Below are 18,901 nucleotides of genomic sequence, written 5' to 3' on the forward strand. Positions count from 1 at the left end.
TATTTCTCTCCCCAATTTCTAACAAGACAGTACAATATCATTTATAATTTCTATATCATGTATTACATTCTTACATATAACAAACTTCCTTTTTTAAAAAAATTTATTTTATTTAAATTCAGTTCATTAACGTATAGTATATTATTAGTTGCAGAGGTAGAATGTAGTGATTCATCAGTTGCATATAACACCTAGTGCTCATTACATCAAGTGCGTTCCTTAATGCCCATCACCCACTTACCCCCCCCAACAACCCTCAGTTTGTTTCCTATAGTTAAGAGTCTCTTATGGTTTGTCTCCCTTTCTGATTTTGTCTTATGTAACAAACTTCCTATATAGGTCCATTAGTATGTCTGTCTAGTTTTGTAGAACTAACACAGTTTTGATTTTGCTTTATACTATATTTTACTATCTGATAATAATCTTTTATCCCTACTCATCTCTTTGAAAATATTACTTATAGTTTCACCTATTTGTTTCTCCAGATGAATTTTATTTTAATTTTTCAGAATACTGGTAAAAATCTTGTTGGGCATTTGATTGGGATTGCATTAAAGACACATATATACGTATAGCGTGTGAAGAATCAAGTACCTTTTACATATCTAATTTTTCCACTTAGAAGCAGAAATATTTCTCCTTCTACCAAACCGATTAAGTATCTCTCAAAATATAAGTAATGTACATCCCTTGCTAAATCTGCAAGTATTTTATATATTTGGTAGCTATCTGAGAAGAAATTAATTGAACATTATAATTGTAATTAGACATTATTATTTTGGCTATTATCGGTATACAGGAATATTATTAGTTTTTGCATGTTTATCATTCATCAGGAAAGAGAAAAGATTACCTATGATAACATTTTAGTGCATTTCTTTGGCTTTTCTAGGTATACTATAACATACCTTTTGCATGTAACTATATTTTAATCTCTTTTTTAAAGAAATATTTTATTTATTTGACAGAGAGCGAGACAGCGAGAGAGGGAACACAAGCAGAGAGAGAGGGAGAGGGAGAAGCAGGCTTCCTGCGGAGCAGGGAGCCCGATGCGGGGCTCGATCCCAGGACCCAGGGACCATGACCTGAGCCACGAAGGCAGATGCTTAACGACTGAGCCACCCAGGCACCCCTTTAATCTCTTTTTTTTAAAGGATTTTATTTTTGAGTAATCTCTATGTCCAACATGGGGCTTGAACTCACAACCTCAAGATCAAGAGTCACATGTTCTTCCGACTGAGCCAGCCAGACGCCCCTAATCTCTTTCTGATAGGGATGTCTGATTAAATTATTCTTAAGGTCACACATCTAGTAAGTGGTGAAACTGGAGCTGGCCATAGGGTCTGTTGGAGAGCCCACGTGCTGACTTTCAGTTCAGATTCAGGGATGTTTCCTGGAAAGTAGGCCTTAGGGCAGGTCTGGGGTTTAGAATCATGCTAAGCACTAACCCACGGAGTTATGCTGGGTGAGTTGTTTCCTTCTTGGGGCTTCATAGGATCAAAACTCGGTTGATTTCTAAGAATTTGTCCAACTCTAGAATACTTCGAAATGGAATTACATTGAGAAAGTTATCTGGAAGGCATCAATTTGGGGCAGAGTTTTTAGATAAGAGAAATTGAGTGAGAGTTGCCAGAGGAAGGAACCATGTGAGGTTGTGAAGAGCAACAGTTATTACTGAATACAAAGAATTGAGATATATATCAATTGTGTATATATGTATATGATGTATATATATGCTCACACACACACTTAATATTCCTTTTGTTATACTATGTGCCAGGGCAAAATATTCACTTCTTGTTTTGAGATTCCTTGACATAAACCTGCTTGGTTAACATTCTTATGTAGATAGCTTCACTAGAAAAGAATGAAAAGGTCATGGTCATTGTGGTGTTTTGTTTTGCTGTAGTTTATTGCAAATTCATTGACCTACTGCTAGAGTTCTGAGTCATGAGCCCAGCTAGAGATACTGATGGTAAAAAACACAGAGAAGAGTGATAAAGGGAACAAGCTAATGGGAGAAGAGGAAGAGATTTTAAAAATGGTAACTTACCAAGATAGAAGTACTAGTACATGACATTGCAGCTAAGACTATACAATCTGGAACCAGACTGCCTAAATTCTTATTCTGGCTTTGCTACTTACAAGTTGTATAAACTCTTTCCCTCAGTTTCCCCCTCTTTAAAATGGGAGATAATAATATGACTTACTTGGTAAGATTGTTCTGAAGAGTAAACAAATTAATGATGTAAAGAGCTTAGAAACTGTCACTGGCCTATAGAAAACTGTCAAATTTACTCCTGTAATTTTTCCTTAAAAAACATTAAAGATATATGTCTGATTAACCACCTTTTCAAAAATGTTCCTGATGATTATCCTGCTCCAACCTTCTCAAAGTATGCCTTTCTGAGGTGGCTATTTGGGTACCTTTTAATCGAAAATTTAGGTTAAGCATTTTACTGTTAGAATTCAAAGAACTGCATGCCTTGGGTTCTTTTGTATTTACGAGGCTTAATTCCAGTTTATGTTCCAGTTTGCACATTACGTTCTTTACCTGATTTATTGCTACTTGTAATAATACTATTTATAACACTTTTTGTCCTTAGTTCTCTAAAGTTTTACATACCTCAATTCATTCCAGCTCACAGGGAAGTAGGTGGTAAGTAGCAGAATCTCACCTTTTTCAACTAAAAAATCACTAAAGGCATAATGATGAAGTGACACTCAACAAATTGGTGGTCAGGTTGGTAACATGATGATGGGCTGATGTATTACTCAGGCCTCCGTGTTCTCAGGTACTCTCAGAATATTGCTCATGTCTTTCATGAAGGTGGGTGGCAAAGGGCACAGAGTCTAGGGCTCATACAGATTTGGATTCACATCTTGGTCTACCATTTACAAATTGTTGGGTCTTAGGAAAGTTACTTGACTGCTCCTGGCTTCCATATTTTCCTCTATAAATTGGGAATGATAATTTTTTCTTCTTTATAGGCTTTTTTTGGGGGGGAGTGGAGGGGTTTGGGGATGACAAATCAAGAAACTCATGGGAAATGATCAATAACTGTGGCCATTTTTATTCATGAAATTCACCTCTTTCAGGATGCATAGGCCATCTTCACTTGAGCTGATGCCATTTTAAACGAGACTTCTTGTTTAACTATCTTGAGTTAGGATAACCTCACTCACACTATATATCCATTATGAGTCAGATGTTTTGTTTTGTTTTGCAAACAATTGTATTTCTTCCCAAGATGGTAATCTCCTTAAAGGGCCTGGGTCATCTCTTCAATTTTATGTGCTTCACATCATCCATTTCAGAGCTCAACACATGCTCAATACCCAACAAAGACTTGTTCAGCCATACTGAGGAGGGTCAACAGAAGACTTCTTACTTTTCATTTCTTGCTACTTCTTAAAATTTCTCCTTCCAGGTGGATGTCTAAACTCTTATGGGCTTTCAGCTAGGGTTTTCAAAAGGGGACTGATCCATTCTTATTGTAAGCGGAAAATGCAAAAATTAATACATATATAATATGTGTATATTTAAACATCTTCATATTTTTCAAATAAAACAAAAAATTAAGCCTCCAAAGGGAGAACACAGGACAGTCTAGTTATGAAAGCTAACAGAGCTACTGTTACCAGATAGCAAGTTTGACTCTGAGCTTCCTGCAATAATAAGAGAAGGATGATGGATTATATAACTCTGTCCTACTTATGACCCATTCATTTACTTGATCTGTTGTATCATAGTCTTGTTTCCTCTGCTTTCTAATTCCCTTTCTCTGTATGCTGGCCCCAAATTTCTGTTTATGGTTTTCTTCAAATTCCTTTTCTGACTTTAATAGTTAATACTTTTTCTTTTTATTCTTATACTCCATACACACCTCTAACTTTCCTTGAATTCTGAATGAGATAGTGTTCTCCTCTGGTTTTGATCCAAATGACCTCTACTAAACCACTGTTTCAAAGAAGGGACAACAATCTGTGTCTTCTGCAAGGTTGATCTCGGCATGCAGGCAGTGCTCGGCATCAGAAGGGCCATTTGGCAGGCAGCAAGACCTATGAAGGGATAGAACTCTAGTTCCTTCAGGAGGAGAAACCAGAATGAACTAAACAACAGATCCTTAAAGGAATAAAGCTGTGGCAAATAGGTTTCCTCTTGAATGCGGTGGCTTTGCAGAGAAAGATCCTGAGGCTGTTTCTAGGATCTACAGGAAGGAATGCTGTGATCAATTAGTGATGTCTATGGAAGTGGGGTGGGGGGGAGGAGTAGAGTGGCAGCCTGCCAGCCAGGTTTTTTCTATTCTTGCATTTTGCAGTAAGCCAATTATCAAAAATCGATTTTAGGCCCAATAAGGGAAAAACAAAAGTCTAATCAGAATTGGGTTATATGTGAGGGTTTGGTCTCAAAAATCAAGAAGCCCAGGGTGCCTGGGTGGCTCAGTTGTTAAGTGTCTGCCTTCCGCTCAGGTCATGATCCCAGGGTGCTGGAATCGAGGCCCACATCGGGCTCCCTGCTTGGCGGGAGGCCTGCTTCTCCCTCCACCCCCACTCCCCCTGCTTGTGTTCCCTCTCTCGCTGTCTCTCTCTCTGTCAAAATAAATAAATTTAAAAAAAAAATCAAGAAGCCCAGTTTCTGAAACCAGTTTAGAAAAGGACTAGACATAAGTATTGACTTAAGCCATCTGAATATTGAATTGAGAGTCTTTAATTATATCTTGATTGTTCTTGGGCCTGGAATGGGGCTGAGGCTGTAGTTTGTTGTCTCCTACCTCAAAAGAGCTAGCTCTATAAAGGAAAGAGATAACTTGATTCCTAGTTCTATAAAGGAAAGAGATAACTTGGGGGAAACAGGCAATATTTTTAGTGATAATATTGGCTAGTAGACACTTTGTGGTTTGCCAACTGGTACCACTTGAGGGTAATTTGAATGCAAAAGAACCTCCCTTAAAACCAACCTTAAGAGTCCCTTTCAGCTCTACAGTGACCAGGACAAAGTTTTCCACTCTCCTAATTATCAACACCTTATGATTAGAAAAAGAACATCTTCAAGACAGAAAGAGACATAGGCATTGGTTAATCCAATCCCTTTATCATTTGGATTCTTTTAGTGATTCACTAGTCAAGAGACCTAGTTCTGGTTCTGCTACTAATTAGCTGGTCTTGGGCAAATCACTTAACTTTTCAGGGCCTTAGTTTTTTAATTTTTAAAATAAAGAATTTAGCTTGATCTCTACCACCATTCATAGCTATAAAGTTTAATGAGCTTTGGTTTATCCTCTGGAAAAGTGTCCAATAAATTTCACTCATTCTACAAATGCTTACTGAACACCTATTCTTTTTTCTTTTTTAAAGATTTTATTTATTTATTCGACATAGCGAGAGAGAGCACAAGCAGGAAGAGCAGCAGAGGGTGAAGCAGGCTCCCTGCTGAGCAAGGAGCCTGATGCGGGACTCCATCCCAGGACCCTGGGATCATGACCTGAGCTGAAGGCAGACGCTTAACCGACTGAGCCACCCAGGCATCCCACTGAGCACCTATTCTTAACTAGACACTAGGTTGGGCCCTAGGAATACAAAGTCATATACCCCCAACCTTTCCCAAGGTACCTATAGTATAATGGAAGATAAATGTGTAACTGCTTAGAGAGGGACATAGTATAGCTGCTAAGAGTATAGGTTCCAGAACCAGACTGCCCAGGTTTGAATCCTAGCTCAGATACTTGTTATATTTATGACACTGGACAAGTTTCTTCCATTCTTCCTTTCTTTTCTTTCTTTCTTTCTTTCCTCTCTCTCTCTTTCTTTCTTAGAGATTTATTTACTTATTTTAGAGAGAGAGAGAGCGAGCAGGGATGGGGGCAAAGGGAGAGGAAGAGAGAGTCTGAAGTAGATCTGCTGAGCCTGATGCGGGGCTTGAACTCAAAACCCTGAGATCACAACCTGAGCTGAAACCAAGAGTTGGATGCTTAACTGACTGCGCCACCCAGGCGCCCCTACATTGGACATGTTTCTTAACCTCTATGTGCCTCATTTCCTCATCATCTTCAAATGGTATCCATCTTATTTGGATGATAGGAGAGTTAAATAAGCTAATAAGTAAATATAAATCATTAAAGCAGTTTCTGGGTGGTATAGATGAGTGAGTTTTTAGAGGATACTATTTTAGGGGATTCTCAGCTGACATTTAAATCAAAGTAACTCTCTTTAGAGGTTTTATAAATTAGGTATCTATATGATATTTCATTTGAAGAAAGGGTTCTACTGTATATAAAACAAACACAAATGCAGTGAGAAGTTTGACTATCAAGAACTTTGGTGTAGAATAAGAAGATGTCTTGATTAAGATTATGTCTAAACCTAGGGAGGTGGGATCATTTCTGGTTACAGTCTGTACTCCTTAAAGAACCAACTATGGAACTGTCCTACAAGACAGAAGTAAATAACTATTACCTTGTTTGAGAGTCACCCAGCTGAATGGGGCACTGAAAAGCATCATGCCCAGCCCCTTCATTTATAAAAGGAAGAAATGACATGACTCATCCAAGGTCACAAAGTTTGTTAGGGAAAAACCCTGCTCTGATCACTGGGTTAGGTTCTTTCTAAACTACAGTGATCCTGGGAATGTGTACTGATGGAATACCTGGGCTGATATGTTACACTGACTTTAGTTTTATTTGATTTTTTTAAATCAATAAATATTTCTGAATATATCTCTAAAAGGTAAGGACTTCAAAAAAAAAATCATAGTATCATTATCACACCTAAAAGAAGAGTTAACAATAATTCCATAATGTCGTTAAATACTCAATGTTCAAATTTCAGATTTTGATGCAGAGTTTAAAGCCAAGCTAATCAACTTTGTGTGACCTTTGAAATATTATGGAACCTTTTTGGGTCACACATTCCTCATCTATGAACTAGGGACAATTGTAAAATCATTAGGGCTGTTGTGAACATCAGATTTGTAAGGTCCTACTGTAATGCAGCACATGTTAAACATTTAAGAAACCATTGTTGAGGGGCGCCTGGATGGCTCAGTCAGTTAAGCATCTGCCTTTGGCTCAGGTCATGATCTCAGGGTCCTGGATCAAGGCCCATGTTGGGCTGCTTCCGCAGCAGGGAGTCTGCTTCTCCCTTGCTCCTCCTGCTTGTGCATGCAGGCACGAGTGTGCATGCTCTCTCTCAAATAAATAAAATCTAAAAAGAAAAAAGAAAAGAAAAAGAAACCACTGTTGAGATGGTGAAGAAAAAGTACCTGGCACATGGTGGATACTTAATAAGTCTCAGCCATTATTACTAAATAAACAATTGTAATACGATATAATAAGTGTTAGATCTGTAGAAAGGAGATGGTGCCTGGAGGGTTAGGCAACAAATACCTTCTTAAAGAGATGTTACTTATGAGACAGATGGACAAGGCCAGTAGGATGGGAAAGGGGTGCTCCAGACGGAGGCAGAACTGAATTAGGGGATGAGAAAGCCACCACTTTCTGGGTGCCTTTCTACAAAGGATACAAAGACATCCTTGAAAGAGATTAAAAAGATTAGAAAAACCCTTGAACTGCAGGTTTCTCGCATTACTCTTAATGGAGTTGGTGAAATGTACAAAGGTCTGACTCCTGTGCTGGACATATAAAGATCTCCAGTTTTTAACTTGAACATATGACAATAGAAAAAATTATTATGTATAATCCCCACTGCTTTTAAGGAGAGTGGATCTTGGTAACCAGAGGATTTGTTTGCTAATCACAAACAAGTTCCTCAGTCTTAATATAAAGTACGCAAGTTTAGATAGAATGACTGGGACAAAGTTAAATTGCTTTAAACAAAAAAGGAGGCATGGGAAGTCTACCAAGGGGGTGAAGGAAGAAGAAACCCCGCTTCCCCATCCCTGAGATCACCGGGGCAGAAAGACCATGGGGCTCTTCAACTGATTTCTGCCTCACCGTGAAGCCAATGACTCCTCAGAATTTTTAAAGACATAAAATACATAGAACTAAAAAAAGAAGACAATTATAGTAAAATAGTTACCAAAATATTTTTTAAAACCACAGATTTGATTGGGGGTGGGGAGGGATGAATAGGAGGAGCACAGGGGATTTTTAGAGCAGTGAAACTACCCTGTATGATACTGTAATGATGGATACATGCCATTATACATTTGTCAAAACTTATAGAATGTATAACACCAAGACTGAATTCTAATGTAAATTATAGACTCCATTTTGGGTGACAATGATGTGTCAGCGTAGGTTCAATGATGTGTCAACAAATGTACCACTCTGGTGGGGGATGTTGATAGTAAGGGAGGCTGTGTATGTGTTGGACAGGAGACAGGGGTATATGGGAACTCTGTACTTTCTGTTCAATTTTGCTGTGAACCTAAAACTGCTCTAAAGAATAGACTATATATATAGATAGATATAATTGTATTTGTGATATAGTGATATATGCACTACCTTATTAACACTTAACATGATCCAGTACTGAGTCTACCATAATTCAAAATCCTGATGACCATCAACAATATTTTCACATATCTGCAGCTACTGTAATATGACATGAAAATAGCTCTGATTTCTATTAGTAAAAAAATCACAGGGTACTGTTAATGCCATTATAGTTTATTGATTACATTCATAATGAGAGGGAATGCTAAATTTCAGTTACAGGTCACTGAAAATAAAGATGTAAATTACTTTCCATCCAGGCTCAGAGATTCCTCCTCTCAAATTTCATCCACGGAATCCTTTGGGGAGGGGAGATCCTATGGTCCCTGATTTAAAGATTCCTTTTCTAGACCCTAGAATACAATCAGTTCAGTTTCTCATCTCAAAGATTCTGGAGCTCTGTCCCATCATTACCTTCTTTAAGGTTTCCCAGCTGATCTGGGTTTTCTCCTCTTTGTTTTTGGCAAATAATGCCCGTGTTTTCTGGAGCTAGCTGACCCTGCCTATTCCCTGTGTCCTTTGATATTCAGGGAAGGCAGAGCTGCTCTTAACGTCAGCTGATGCAATGCCGTGAGAAGCTGGAGTGAATGAGAAAGAGGGAGGGAATCTTCAAACTTGCTAGTTGGTCTTTTATGTTGGGTGCTGGAAAGAGGTGTCTCCTCCATTGGTTACTAATAACAATTTGTAGTCTGTTTATGGTACTTTTGAACTTCAAAGGACTTGGCCAGGATTATTAACTAATGATGTCTCAGTTGAGTTGATTAAGGTAGGATTGCTTTCTTATAAAAGTGTCTGATGAATGTTGCTCCACTATTCCTGAGATCTTATTGAGGTGAATAAAAAGGAGATATGCCAGGGACAATTAAACTATTGTTTTCCCAGAGTTTCTCTACTATTCAAATAGAAAGAGTTCTCTTTAGGCTAGTTATATAACTGAATGGATAAATGAATCTATTTCTTACTCATTGAGCCCAGAATCCTTCTCAAGACAAGATTCCTGGAAGCCATTACTAAATCAAAAGAAATAGGTTCTCAAGATGGCATATATATGCCTACACCATGCCTTTGATATAATATCATTGTTAAGTAACCTTTTGTTGAGCTCCATTTTCTACTGGATAAAGCCTAGAATTCTTGTTAGGGCATTCAAGGCTTTCCCTAAACTCACCCCAGCCTATCTTTTCTACCATCATGTTCTTCCTCAAAACAAACCTCTATACTCTAACTTTTCCTGAGCATAAAAAGATCCTCTCATATACTGTTCGTTTTGCTCAGGTCATTCCTGTTGCCTCGAATGCTCTTGGCCTTGGTTTATCTTATTCCTTGTACCTCCCAGACACATATTTCTCACCAGTCAACCCACCTTGAAGTCTTTCCAGATGGCATTCACTACTCCCATCCATATGCTTTCTTTATACATTTTCTATCACTCCCTTGTCTCATTTTGCCTTGAGCTGTAGTTATTTATGTATCTGTGTATTCCCACATAGATTGTGAGCCCCGAAGAGCAAGAATCACAGTTTTTGCTGTTCCATTCTAGTGCCTAGTTCAATGCCATGCATGTAGAAGGCATTCAAAAAATGTCTGTGTGAAAGAATGAATTGTCCTGCATTATTCACCTTTGAATTTTCCCATGAAACTGTGCTTGTGATTCACAAAGGCTAAGGGAGGTCACCTCTGTGTGACTGAGCAGCTTGTTACTGTATATACCTAAGTCCCTTCACAAGCCATCCATCCCTTACTCCCAGTTTCATCTTCCAATCCAGCCATGCCTTCCTAGAATCCCTATAAACCAATCATACCAGGCTGCAGCAGCCTTCCCCAAACCCTGGGATACTTTCAATTTCCATGGGCTGTCTGTCTGACATGTCCTTCCTCCTTATCTATCTAGTAAACTCCTACTCATCCTTCAGAGCCCAAATCAAGTATCCTCTGAATTCTATAGGCTTTCCCATCTGACCAAGATAGAATTAATTGCTCCCACATTTAGTTTTCATCAACACTTAAAACCATGACAAGTTCACAGTAGGTACTCAGTAACTAATTATTGGAACTACTTGCTCTCGGTTCTTCGTCCAGGATACAGTCACAGTGAGAGGCAAATCCACCGATGAGCAACTCAGGCTCTCGTCTCAGTCTTGCTGAAGTGGAGATCCTTTGGTGAGGAAATAGGATGTGAGTAGAATTGAGGGGCCTAAGGACCCTGAAGTCCTTTTTCTCTGTATGTAGCACTGCCTGTGCAAATGGTTAAAACAAGAAGGGAGGGAGGAAGGAAAGAAGGGATTTGTGAGAGGAAGAAGAGTCAAATTAATCTGAACCTGTAATCTGAGCACCAGTTCAAGATATATGCCCTTACTGTTGGACCTTAATGCCAGAATGTCATAGACCAAACTCATAATTTAGTTTATGGCTGATCTTTATAGTAATTAAAAAAAGTCTAGAAAGAAGCTGTCTGGCACCATTTGCTGAAGACATTTTTTAATACTGTTAAATGATTCGTAATTAGACGGGGTAAGTGTGCCTTGTTTGCTCTGTAGTGGTGGTGCTGAGACTCGTTCAGCACTTTCTGCATCCAAGAGTCCTGTTTTATGTAAACAAGACCTCTGAGGAAGATAGAGATGGGTAATAAAGATGAAAAGAAATGAAGTGTATTAACGTGAGGACAAATTAATAACGGCCTTTCCATCCTCTACCAGGAAAATCAGTCGCTGCGGCGTAATTGTACTTTTCAAGGCAAAAGGGGAGCAGAAATCCAGACGAAGCAATGGACAGAAGAAAGAAAATCAGGCAGGGTTCCGGGGTCCAACTACTCTAGGAAGATAGCCTGCCCTTTGGGAAGCTGTGATCTGTGGGCCCAGCCAGCCCTCTGGGACCTGCAGAGGGCTTTACTGGCACAAATGAGACCACCTGCAATGCTTTGTCCCCATCACTGGGGCACGCAGAAGCTACATCAGGGGACGGTGAGCGGAAGTAAGAAGAAGGTAGGAGGATATGTGTGGTGAGATGCCAGGGCAGTGAAAAAAGAAAGGAAGACAGGATCAACAGAATCACTTTCATTTCTCGTCACATAAAGAGGTGGGAGGCTGCGTGTTGTTGAGATTTGACTGAAATGAATACAGCGTTGACGAAATGAGGCTGAGCTAACACAGGTGGAGCTATTTTCCTATCAGTGCTGACTGTCTGAATTCCTAGACAAGTAAGTCAGCTCAACTGTTTCTGACTGAGCCGAGCCTACACAGGTCACTCCATGTGCAGAGTGTAATGCCAGGAAGATACCTATGGGCTCCCCAGGCCCTCACCTGGCTCAAGCGCGCTTGTCCAAAGGGCCTGCTCCCCATCACCGTATTCCACAAAGTGTTCCCAACCCACAGACGGCCTCCTCTTTAGGCCTTTGGCATAGGGTGACTTGGTGCCTCCTGGTCTCACAAAGACTCTTCAGACTCACACATTCTGGTGAGAGGCCCTGACGCTACTGCCTGCCTGGAGTAGCGTGAGGCAAGCCAGGCTGAGGGCAGAAGGCGTTAAGGAGGCACTCAGGCTCAGGGACTGACCCTGCACTTGCACGACCTTGTGAATAAGTGCCTCTTTAAGTTTTGCTCCCGGGAGCCTCACTTGCCTCCCCCTAGTCTGGACTCTGCCCTGGAAAGAGATGCTCAGTGCTCTGGAGAGAGATTGATGCATCCTGAAGCCTCAAGCCAGGTCTCCCCTTCAGCTTGATTGCTCTTCTCACATGTTTACCTCAACTAAACTTCTCTTTCTTTTTACTGGTTAAAGACTCTGAAGACCAGAAATGAAACTGTATATAGTCTTTGGAACTACACAGTGAGGGGACCACCTTGCTTTCTCACGGAACTCAGGAGCTCAGGAGCTCAGAGAGGGCCCGACTGCTGCGGAGGCTGAGACCTGTCATGGAGCTGTCCTGACTCGCCCTGACCAAAATGACCTAGGGACTCAGGGGCTGCTCCACCCTGGGCGGCCTTACGAGGGCCCCATGCTTGGTTTGATGCTCCGCTGTCACAGCCTTGAAGTTCTTAATAATTTTTTAACAGGAAGTCCCATGTTTTAATTTTGCATTGAGTCTCAGCTGATCCTGGCTCCACTTACCAGAATAAATAAAAATATCTGGTAGGTCAAGCCCCTCCCCACCCCTTTAAAAGCCTTGCTGACCACTCTTGGAGTAGACACAATTCCTTAAAATAACCTACAAAATCCAACTTGGTGGGCCTCAGTTCAACTCTCCTGCCCTGTATTGTGTCACTTTCTTCCTTGCTATTCACACTGGCTATCTTGGGGGCCTCAACTGCACCGCATGCCATCTGTCCTCAGGGCCTTTGCAATGGCGGCTTCCTCCTCTGCCTGGAATCTCTCTCCAAGCCCCACCCCCACTCCCAAATTCACCCCTACTGCCTGTCCTTCAGTTCTAAGCACAGACTTTAATTCCTCAGGGACGTTCCCCAGATCCACCAAGCTGGATTGAGCCCCACGTGGTACCGTCTCACAGTGCTCCTTTAGTATGCACCATGATTTGCAATAGAATCTTTGTAAGATCAGCTGATTAATGTCTCCGTTTCCATGTGATTCCAGGTTTGGCAGTACCTTTGTTCTGTTCACTGTTGCAGGTTCAAGGCCGAGCCCTTAGCAGGCACTCTGTGAACAGCTGTGAAGGAGGAAGGAGGAAGGAGAAGGAGGAAGCCCAGAGTAGTCCTGCCTGGGTTGTGTGTGGGGAAAGCAGGGGGAAAGGTGGTGGTAGGGGGTGGGCTAAAGTGACATAGTCTCTGGAAAGAACCGGAGCAAAGCTGGGTGCGTACCTTTGGGCTGTACCTTCCAGACTGCCACACCCAGTGCCCCCAGTCTGAAGCTAACTCAGCTCCAAACCAGCCTGTGGTGAAGGGAGATGGTGAATGAGTGAAGTTCAGTCACGTTGAATTCAATTCCCTGGTGGTCAACCCTGACATCTCAATAATTAGAGGAAAGGATATCGTGTCAGAAATTTCTAATGAGCACAGGAACTTTCAATCTGCAATGTGGTCTGTTAAGTATTTTAATAGTTTGGGTCTTCATCTCATCTCTTCCTCCTTTATTTAGTGGTACATTTCCCTCTGGTGGTTTTATTCCCTTTGATAGACTAGTAAAAGCATTATTTTTTCCCTAACTCTCTGGCGTAGCTCACTCTGTCTCCTTGCTTCCTTTACCTTTTCTTTTGCAAACCACGGAAAGTCATGTGCTCTTCTTTGATTTTTCTTCTGTGGTTCCACATTTCTGTATTGCAGATTTTTTTACTTGTAATCTTTGAAATATCCCCCACAAGGTCAAAGTGACTGCTACTTATTTCTTTGTTGGGAAAAAGAAAAGTCGGGACTCCCTCTTGGCTGTAGGACACCCGATCTTCTTTCAAACCCCCCTTGCAACATCTTATTCACTCAGGTCCTCGATGCTCCTTGTTTTACTTCCAAAAAACAGTGTGACTTTCCACCACTTCTCTCTGTGACAGGAACTCAGGACATTAAAAAAAAAAGTCTTCTTCTTACAAGAAGAGAAAAAAAAGACAAGTAATTGGCAACTTTTCTAAGCAACTATTCAGTTATCTAAAGATAGAGTTTTATAATCAAAATGTAGAGGTTTCTCTAAGGATTCATTTTTCACAGCCTTGTTATCCGTCAGCTATTGGCATCACTGAAATCCTCAGTATGACAAGGTACTGTTCTTCCTTATTCCCATTGAGCCCCTGCCTCATTGGAACAGCCAGGAATATAGGAAATGACATAAATTTTGCTATTAATCCATTTTGATCCAAACCCTAGCTAAATGATAAGTAACTGATGTTTTAGGAAAAAATGAAAATTTAGTAGAAATACCAATTTTCAGATGGCTTTGGGTCTGAATAAAGGGCTGGGTTGGGCATTGATTCGTCTTACTTGGGAATCAAGAATATTTAGCTATTTCACCAGGGAGGTGAAATGCTTCTTTATGCTTACTTGACTTTTTAAAAAATGTTTCACACCCTGATTCTTTCCAAGTTTTAGTGCAGAAAAATTTACTTTGCCCGCCAATGTATCTTTTTATTTGGCTTATTTCTAGTTTCCTTAGCACATAATGCACATGTCTTACTGTCTACATTCTATTGAAACATCCCATTTATAAGTCTTTCTACTGACTTCACCAATCATCAGCAGTGTGACCTTGGACAAGTTACTTAACCTTCCTGAGCCTTGGTTTCCTCAACTGTAAAATGCCAACAACAACAACAACAGCAACAACATGTATTTCCTAGTAGCGTTTATTAATTCATCTGCCCATCTACTTATTCAACAAATATTTCTTGATCACCTACTCTGTGCCAAGTGCTACCCTAGTTACTCTAGGGATACAGCAGTGAACACCACAAAGTCCCTGCGTTCATGGAGCTAACATATAGAGGGCTAGAGACACATAAGCAAATAAATATGCAGTAAGATCAGACCTGCTAAGCTATTTGAAGAATAAAGCAGAGTTGGGAGAAAGGGAATGATGGGGGGCATGGTGAGTTGGTTCCCCAGGAAGCAGATTCTGGGACAGGGGCTAGAATGACAAGAGTTCATCAGTGAGTGCTCTCAGGATCAACACCCACGGGAGCACAAAGGCACAGGAAGGTAAAAGGCCTCAGCTGACCCCATTCCAGCTCTGAAGCTGAGATAGCCTTTCAGAATTGACCCCAGTTGGGGCAACGGGTTTGGGCATTTATCCCCCCGCTTTGATCAGCCCCATGAGCTGCCTCTAGGAAAAAAATTTCCAGAGAGAGCTAAGAGCTTAGAGTTATCAACTGCCATCACCTCCAGCACCTGGAGAAATGAGTGCTTCAGTCTTAAAGGGGGTGTGGGTGGTGCATTGCCATGTCCACTGTAGGTGGGGAGGGATATGCTACTTTTGTTTTTCAAAGATTTTATTTATTTATTTGAGAGAGACAGAGTGAGAGAGAGTGATCATGAGCAGGGGGGTAGGGGTAGAGGGAGAAGCAGACTCCCTGCTGAGCAGGGAGCCCCGAGAGGGACTCCATCCCAGGACCCTGGGATTATGACCTGAGCCGAAGGCAGACACTTACCCAACTGAGCCACCCAGGCGCTCTAGGGATATGCTACTTTATATACAGTGATGAGGGAAGCTTTCTCTGACATGGTGACATTTGAGGAGAGGATTTTGAAGAAAGTAAGGATTGAGTCTTGCAGAGGTCTTGGGAAAGAGCACACCAGACGGAAGGACCAGGAGGTGCTAAGGCCCTGAGGATGGAATGTCCTTGATGTGGTCAGAGAATCCAAGACCAGTGTGGCTGAAGAGGAAAGGCCAGTGGAGAGAACCAGGCACTAAAGTCAGGATGGAGACTTGGGCTAGATCATGCAGGGCTTCAAGGACCATAAAGGAGCATGTCCAGCACATAGTCCGTGCTTGGAGAAATTGCCGCCATCAGTGCCATTGCTCTTGGTGGCCACGTCCTGTTTAGCTTCATACTCTTTGCATCTGACACAAGCTCTGGTATACAGTAGGCACTCAGTGCTTGCTCGCTGAAATAAACATATACATTCTAGGTTATTTCACTGTTTCATGTGTGGTTTTTCTTTTGTTTTAGTGTGCAGCAAATTCTGGAACCTCTGTCTATACATATTTCAAAGGTTAATAAGCTCTTGGAGAATAAAGAACTGATTCTTTCTTGCGCCCAGCCCAGCCCAGTTGTGCCCAGAGGCTTGTGATATGGTCTACCATGAACCTGCCCCTATTTCTGTACAGGATCACCACCACTGTACATATTATATAGTTAGAATAATGACATCCTGTGCCCCTCAAAGGAATTCGTTTGTGATACCCTTGCAGTCTGAATCCTAGGGACTAACATAGGACCTCTTCATGTTATTTTCCATTAAAAATTTGCTAGTCATTTTCAAATTCACTTCTGATCTCTTCTCAGAGGATGTGCTCAGGCTTCCAGTTTCTTTCTGCAAAGAGAGAAAGTCATGAGTGCATTGAGCACCATTAAACATCATATATGTACACATGGGTAGAAGGTGGCCCCCAATATAAGTTAACCTCATATTTTTGGCTGTTTTGGACACATAAACTTTTATGTCAATTTTTTTTGTCTATTTAAATATATAAACTTTAGGGATATAATTAAAACAGGCAATTGCCTACTTATAATTTATTAATTTAGATACACATATTTAAAATTATATGCATAAAATATTAATTTAGAGATACTGCTTTTTTCCACTTACACATTTCATGAAACAATTTGATTCAGATTCTTCATGGGCAACTTTGACATTAGTGTTGCTTTCTTCACAGAGACATCTTTTAGTTCCTCAAGTACAGTTTTCAGAGCACATCATCTTCTGTTAATTTTAAAATTCAGGATTGATGCTGTCATTGTAAATTTTATTATAAGCCATGGGTACTATTTTTCCTCAAATCTTTTCAAAGATATATATTTGTGATCTTGTAAAGTAACCATTTAGAGTATGCTTTAAAAATCTGAACTCTACCTCTGAAACTAATAATACATGACATGTTAATTAATTGAATTTAAATTTTAAAGAATGCAAAAAAATCTTGTTCAAAATAAAATCAACCACCTCACACCCATTAGGGTGGTTACTATAAAAAAAATGAATCCATAAAATAACAAATGTTGGTGAAGATGTGAAGAAATGAGAACCATCGTGCACTGTTGGTGGGAATATAAAATGGTACAATGTGAAAAACACCATGGTGTTTCCTCAAAAAATTAAAAAATAAAATTACCATATGATCCAGCAATCCCACTTTTGGGTATATAAACAAAAGAATTTTTTTAAGGATTTTATTTATTCATTTGAGAGACAGAGAGAGACCACAAGCAGGGGGAGAGGCAGAGGGAGAGGAAGAAAGAGACTCCCCACCGAGCTGGGAGCCCGGTGTGGGGGCTTGATCCCAGGACCTGGAGATCATGACCTGAACAGAAGGCAGACACTCAACCACCTGAGCCCCCCAGGTGCCCCTAAACAAAAGAATTGAAAGCAGGGTCACAATGAGATATTTGTACACTCATGTTCCTGGCAGCATTATTCACAACAGCCAAAAAGGTGGAAACATCCCAAATGTCCATCCATTAATGGGTGAATGGATAAACAAAATGTGGCATATACATGCAAGAAATATCATTATGCCCTAAAAAAGGAAATTTTGGGGCTATGTGCTATAATAGATGAAACTGAAGGACATTATGCTAAGTGAAATAAACCAGTCATAAAAGGACAAATACTGTATGATTCCACTTATATGAGCCACTTGGATAGTCATATTCATAGAGACACAAAAAATGCTGGTTGTCAGGGACCCAGGAAGGGGGGGGAATGAGGAGTTATGATTTAAACGGTTATAGAGTTTCAGTTTTACAAGATGAAAATTGTTTTGGAGATGGATATGACAATGGTTGCACAACAGAGCAAATGTGAGTGCTTATGTATATTTCATCGCAATTAAATAAATAAAATGGAATGAAAATAAAATAAAAAATTTACAATTGTAGGATCAACTCCTTTGGAGTAATTACTAAATCTGTGTTAACACTTCTTTGATTACAACAAAAAATTGATTCCGCCAGGTAACCACTAAAAACACCCAAAGTAGGCCTGGTTGAGGTCAATTCAGGCGAATGTGTCTTTCCATGAAAGTGTTTTGTTGTTTAAAATAAAGTAATTAGAGAACTCCCTATAAGTTGAGAGGATTTTCAATGACTTGAATAAACTCTTTCTTTTTAAAAAGAATAACGTTTTATATTATAAATTGGACCTGTACAGTAAATAGAAATTGGTTAGTTGAACTATACAAAATCGCCTATACTCAACTGTTTTTGACCTATAAATACGTCAAGTTCATATGTTCAACCTACCAACTTTTTGGGGTGTCAACATTATGAATTAGAAAAATGTATTCAAATACAATACTGCTCTTAGATAGTTATTCCAAGATTCAAAATTTAAATTTCTATAGCCAGATTGTAAGTTGCTTTTGATGATAAGCCTACTTGCTTAGTCCCTAGAGGAAGCAACTGAAGCTCAAACTTTGTTAATTTCTTTATATTTTAAAAGAAATTATAAGAGTATATCTGACAGCATTTCATATAGATTAAAAAGTTGTTTTAAAATATATCTCCTTGGGGTGCCAGTGTGGTTCTGTTGGTTAAGCATCTGCCTTCTGCTCATGTCATGATCCCAGGGTCCCGGGATCAAGCCCTATATTGGGCTCCCTGCTCAGTAGGGAGTCTGCTTCTCTCTCTCCCTCTGCCCCTTCCCCTGCTTGGGCTCTCTCTCTCTCTCTCTCTCTCTCTCTCTCATTCTCACTCTAGCCCTTGCCCTCAATCTTGCTCTCAAATAAATAAATAAAAATCTTTAAAATAAAATAAAATAAAATAAAATAAAATAAAATAAAATAAAATA

General features: G+C 40.1%; 1 long non-coding RNA gene across 1 annotated transcript in view; it reads right to left on the reverse strand.

Annotated features, from left to right (window-relative positions):
- Positions 1 to 15,420: 15,420 nt before the first annotated feature.
- LOC141372487 (uncharacterized) overlaps positions 15,421 to 18,901 on the reverse strand; it is a 19,483-nt gene continuing 16,002 nt past the window's right edge. The window contains exons 2-3 of the long non-coding RNA XR_012377751.1: positions 16,291 to 16,420; positions 15,421 to 15,991 (exon numbers count right to left, since the gene is read on the reverse strand). This is a non-coding gene — a long non-coding RNA (uncharacterized lncRNA). The remainder of the gene's footprint in view (positions 15,992 to 16,290; positions 16,421 to 18,901) is intronic.

The sequence above is a fragment of the Callorhinus ursinus genome, unplaced genomic scaffold, assembly GCF_003265705.2.
Source record: "Callorhinus ursinus isolate GAN/ISIS: 27379988/994484 unplaced genomic scaffold, GSC_fseal_2.0 scaffold4, whole genome shotgun sequence".
Lineage (NCBI taxonomy): Eukaryota > Metazoa > Chordata > Mammalia > Carnivora > Otariidae > Callorhinus > Callorhinus ursinus.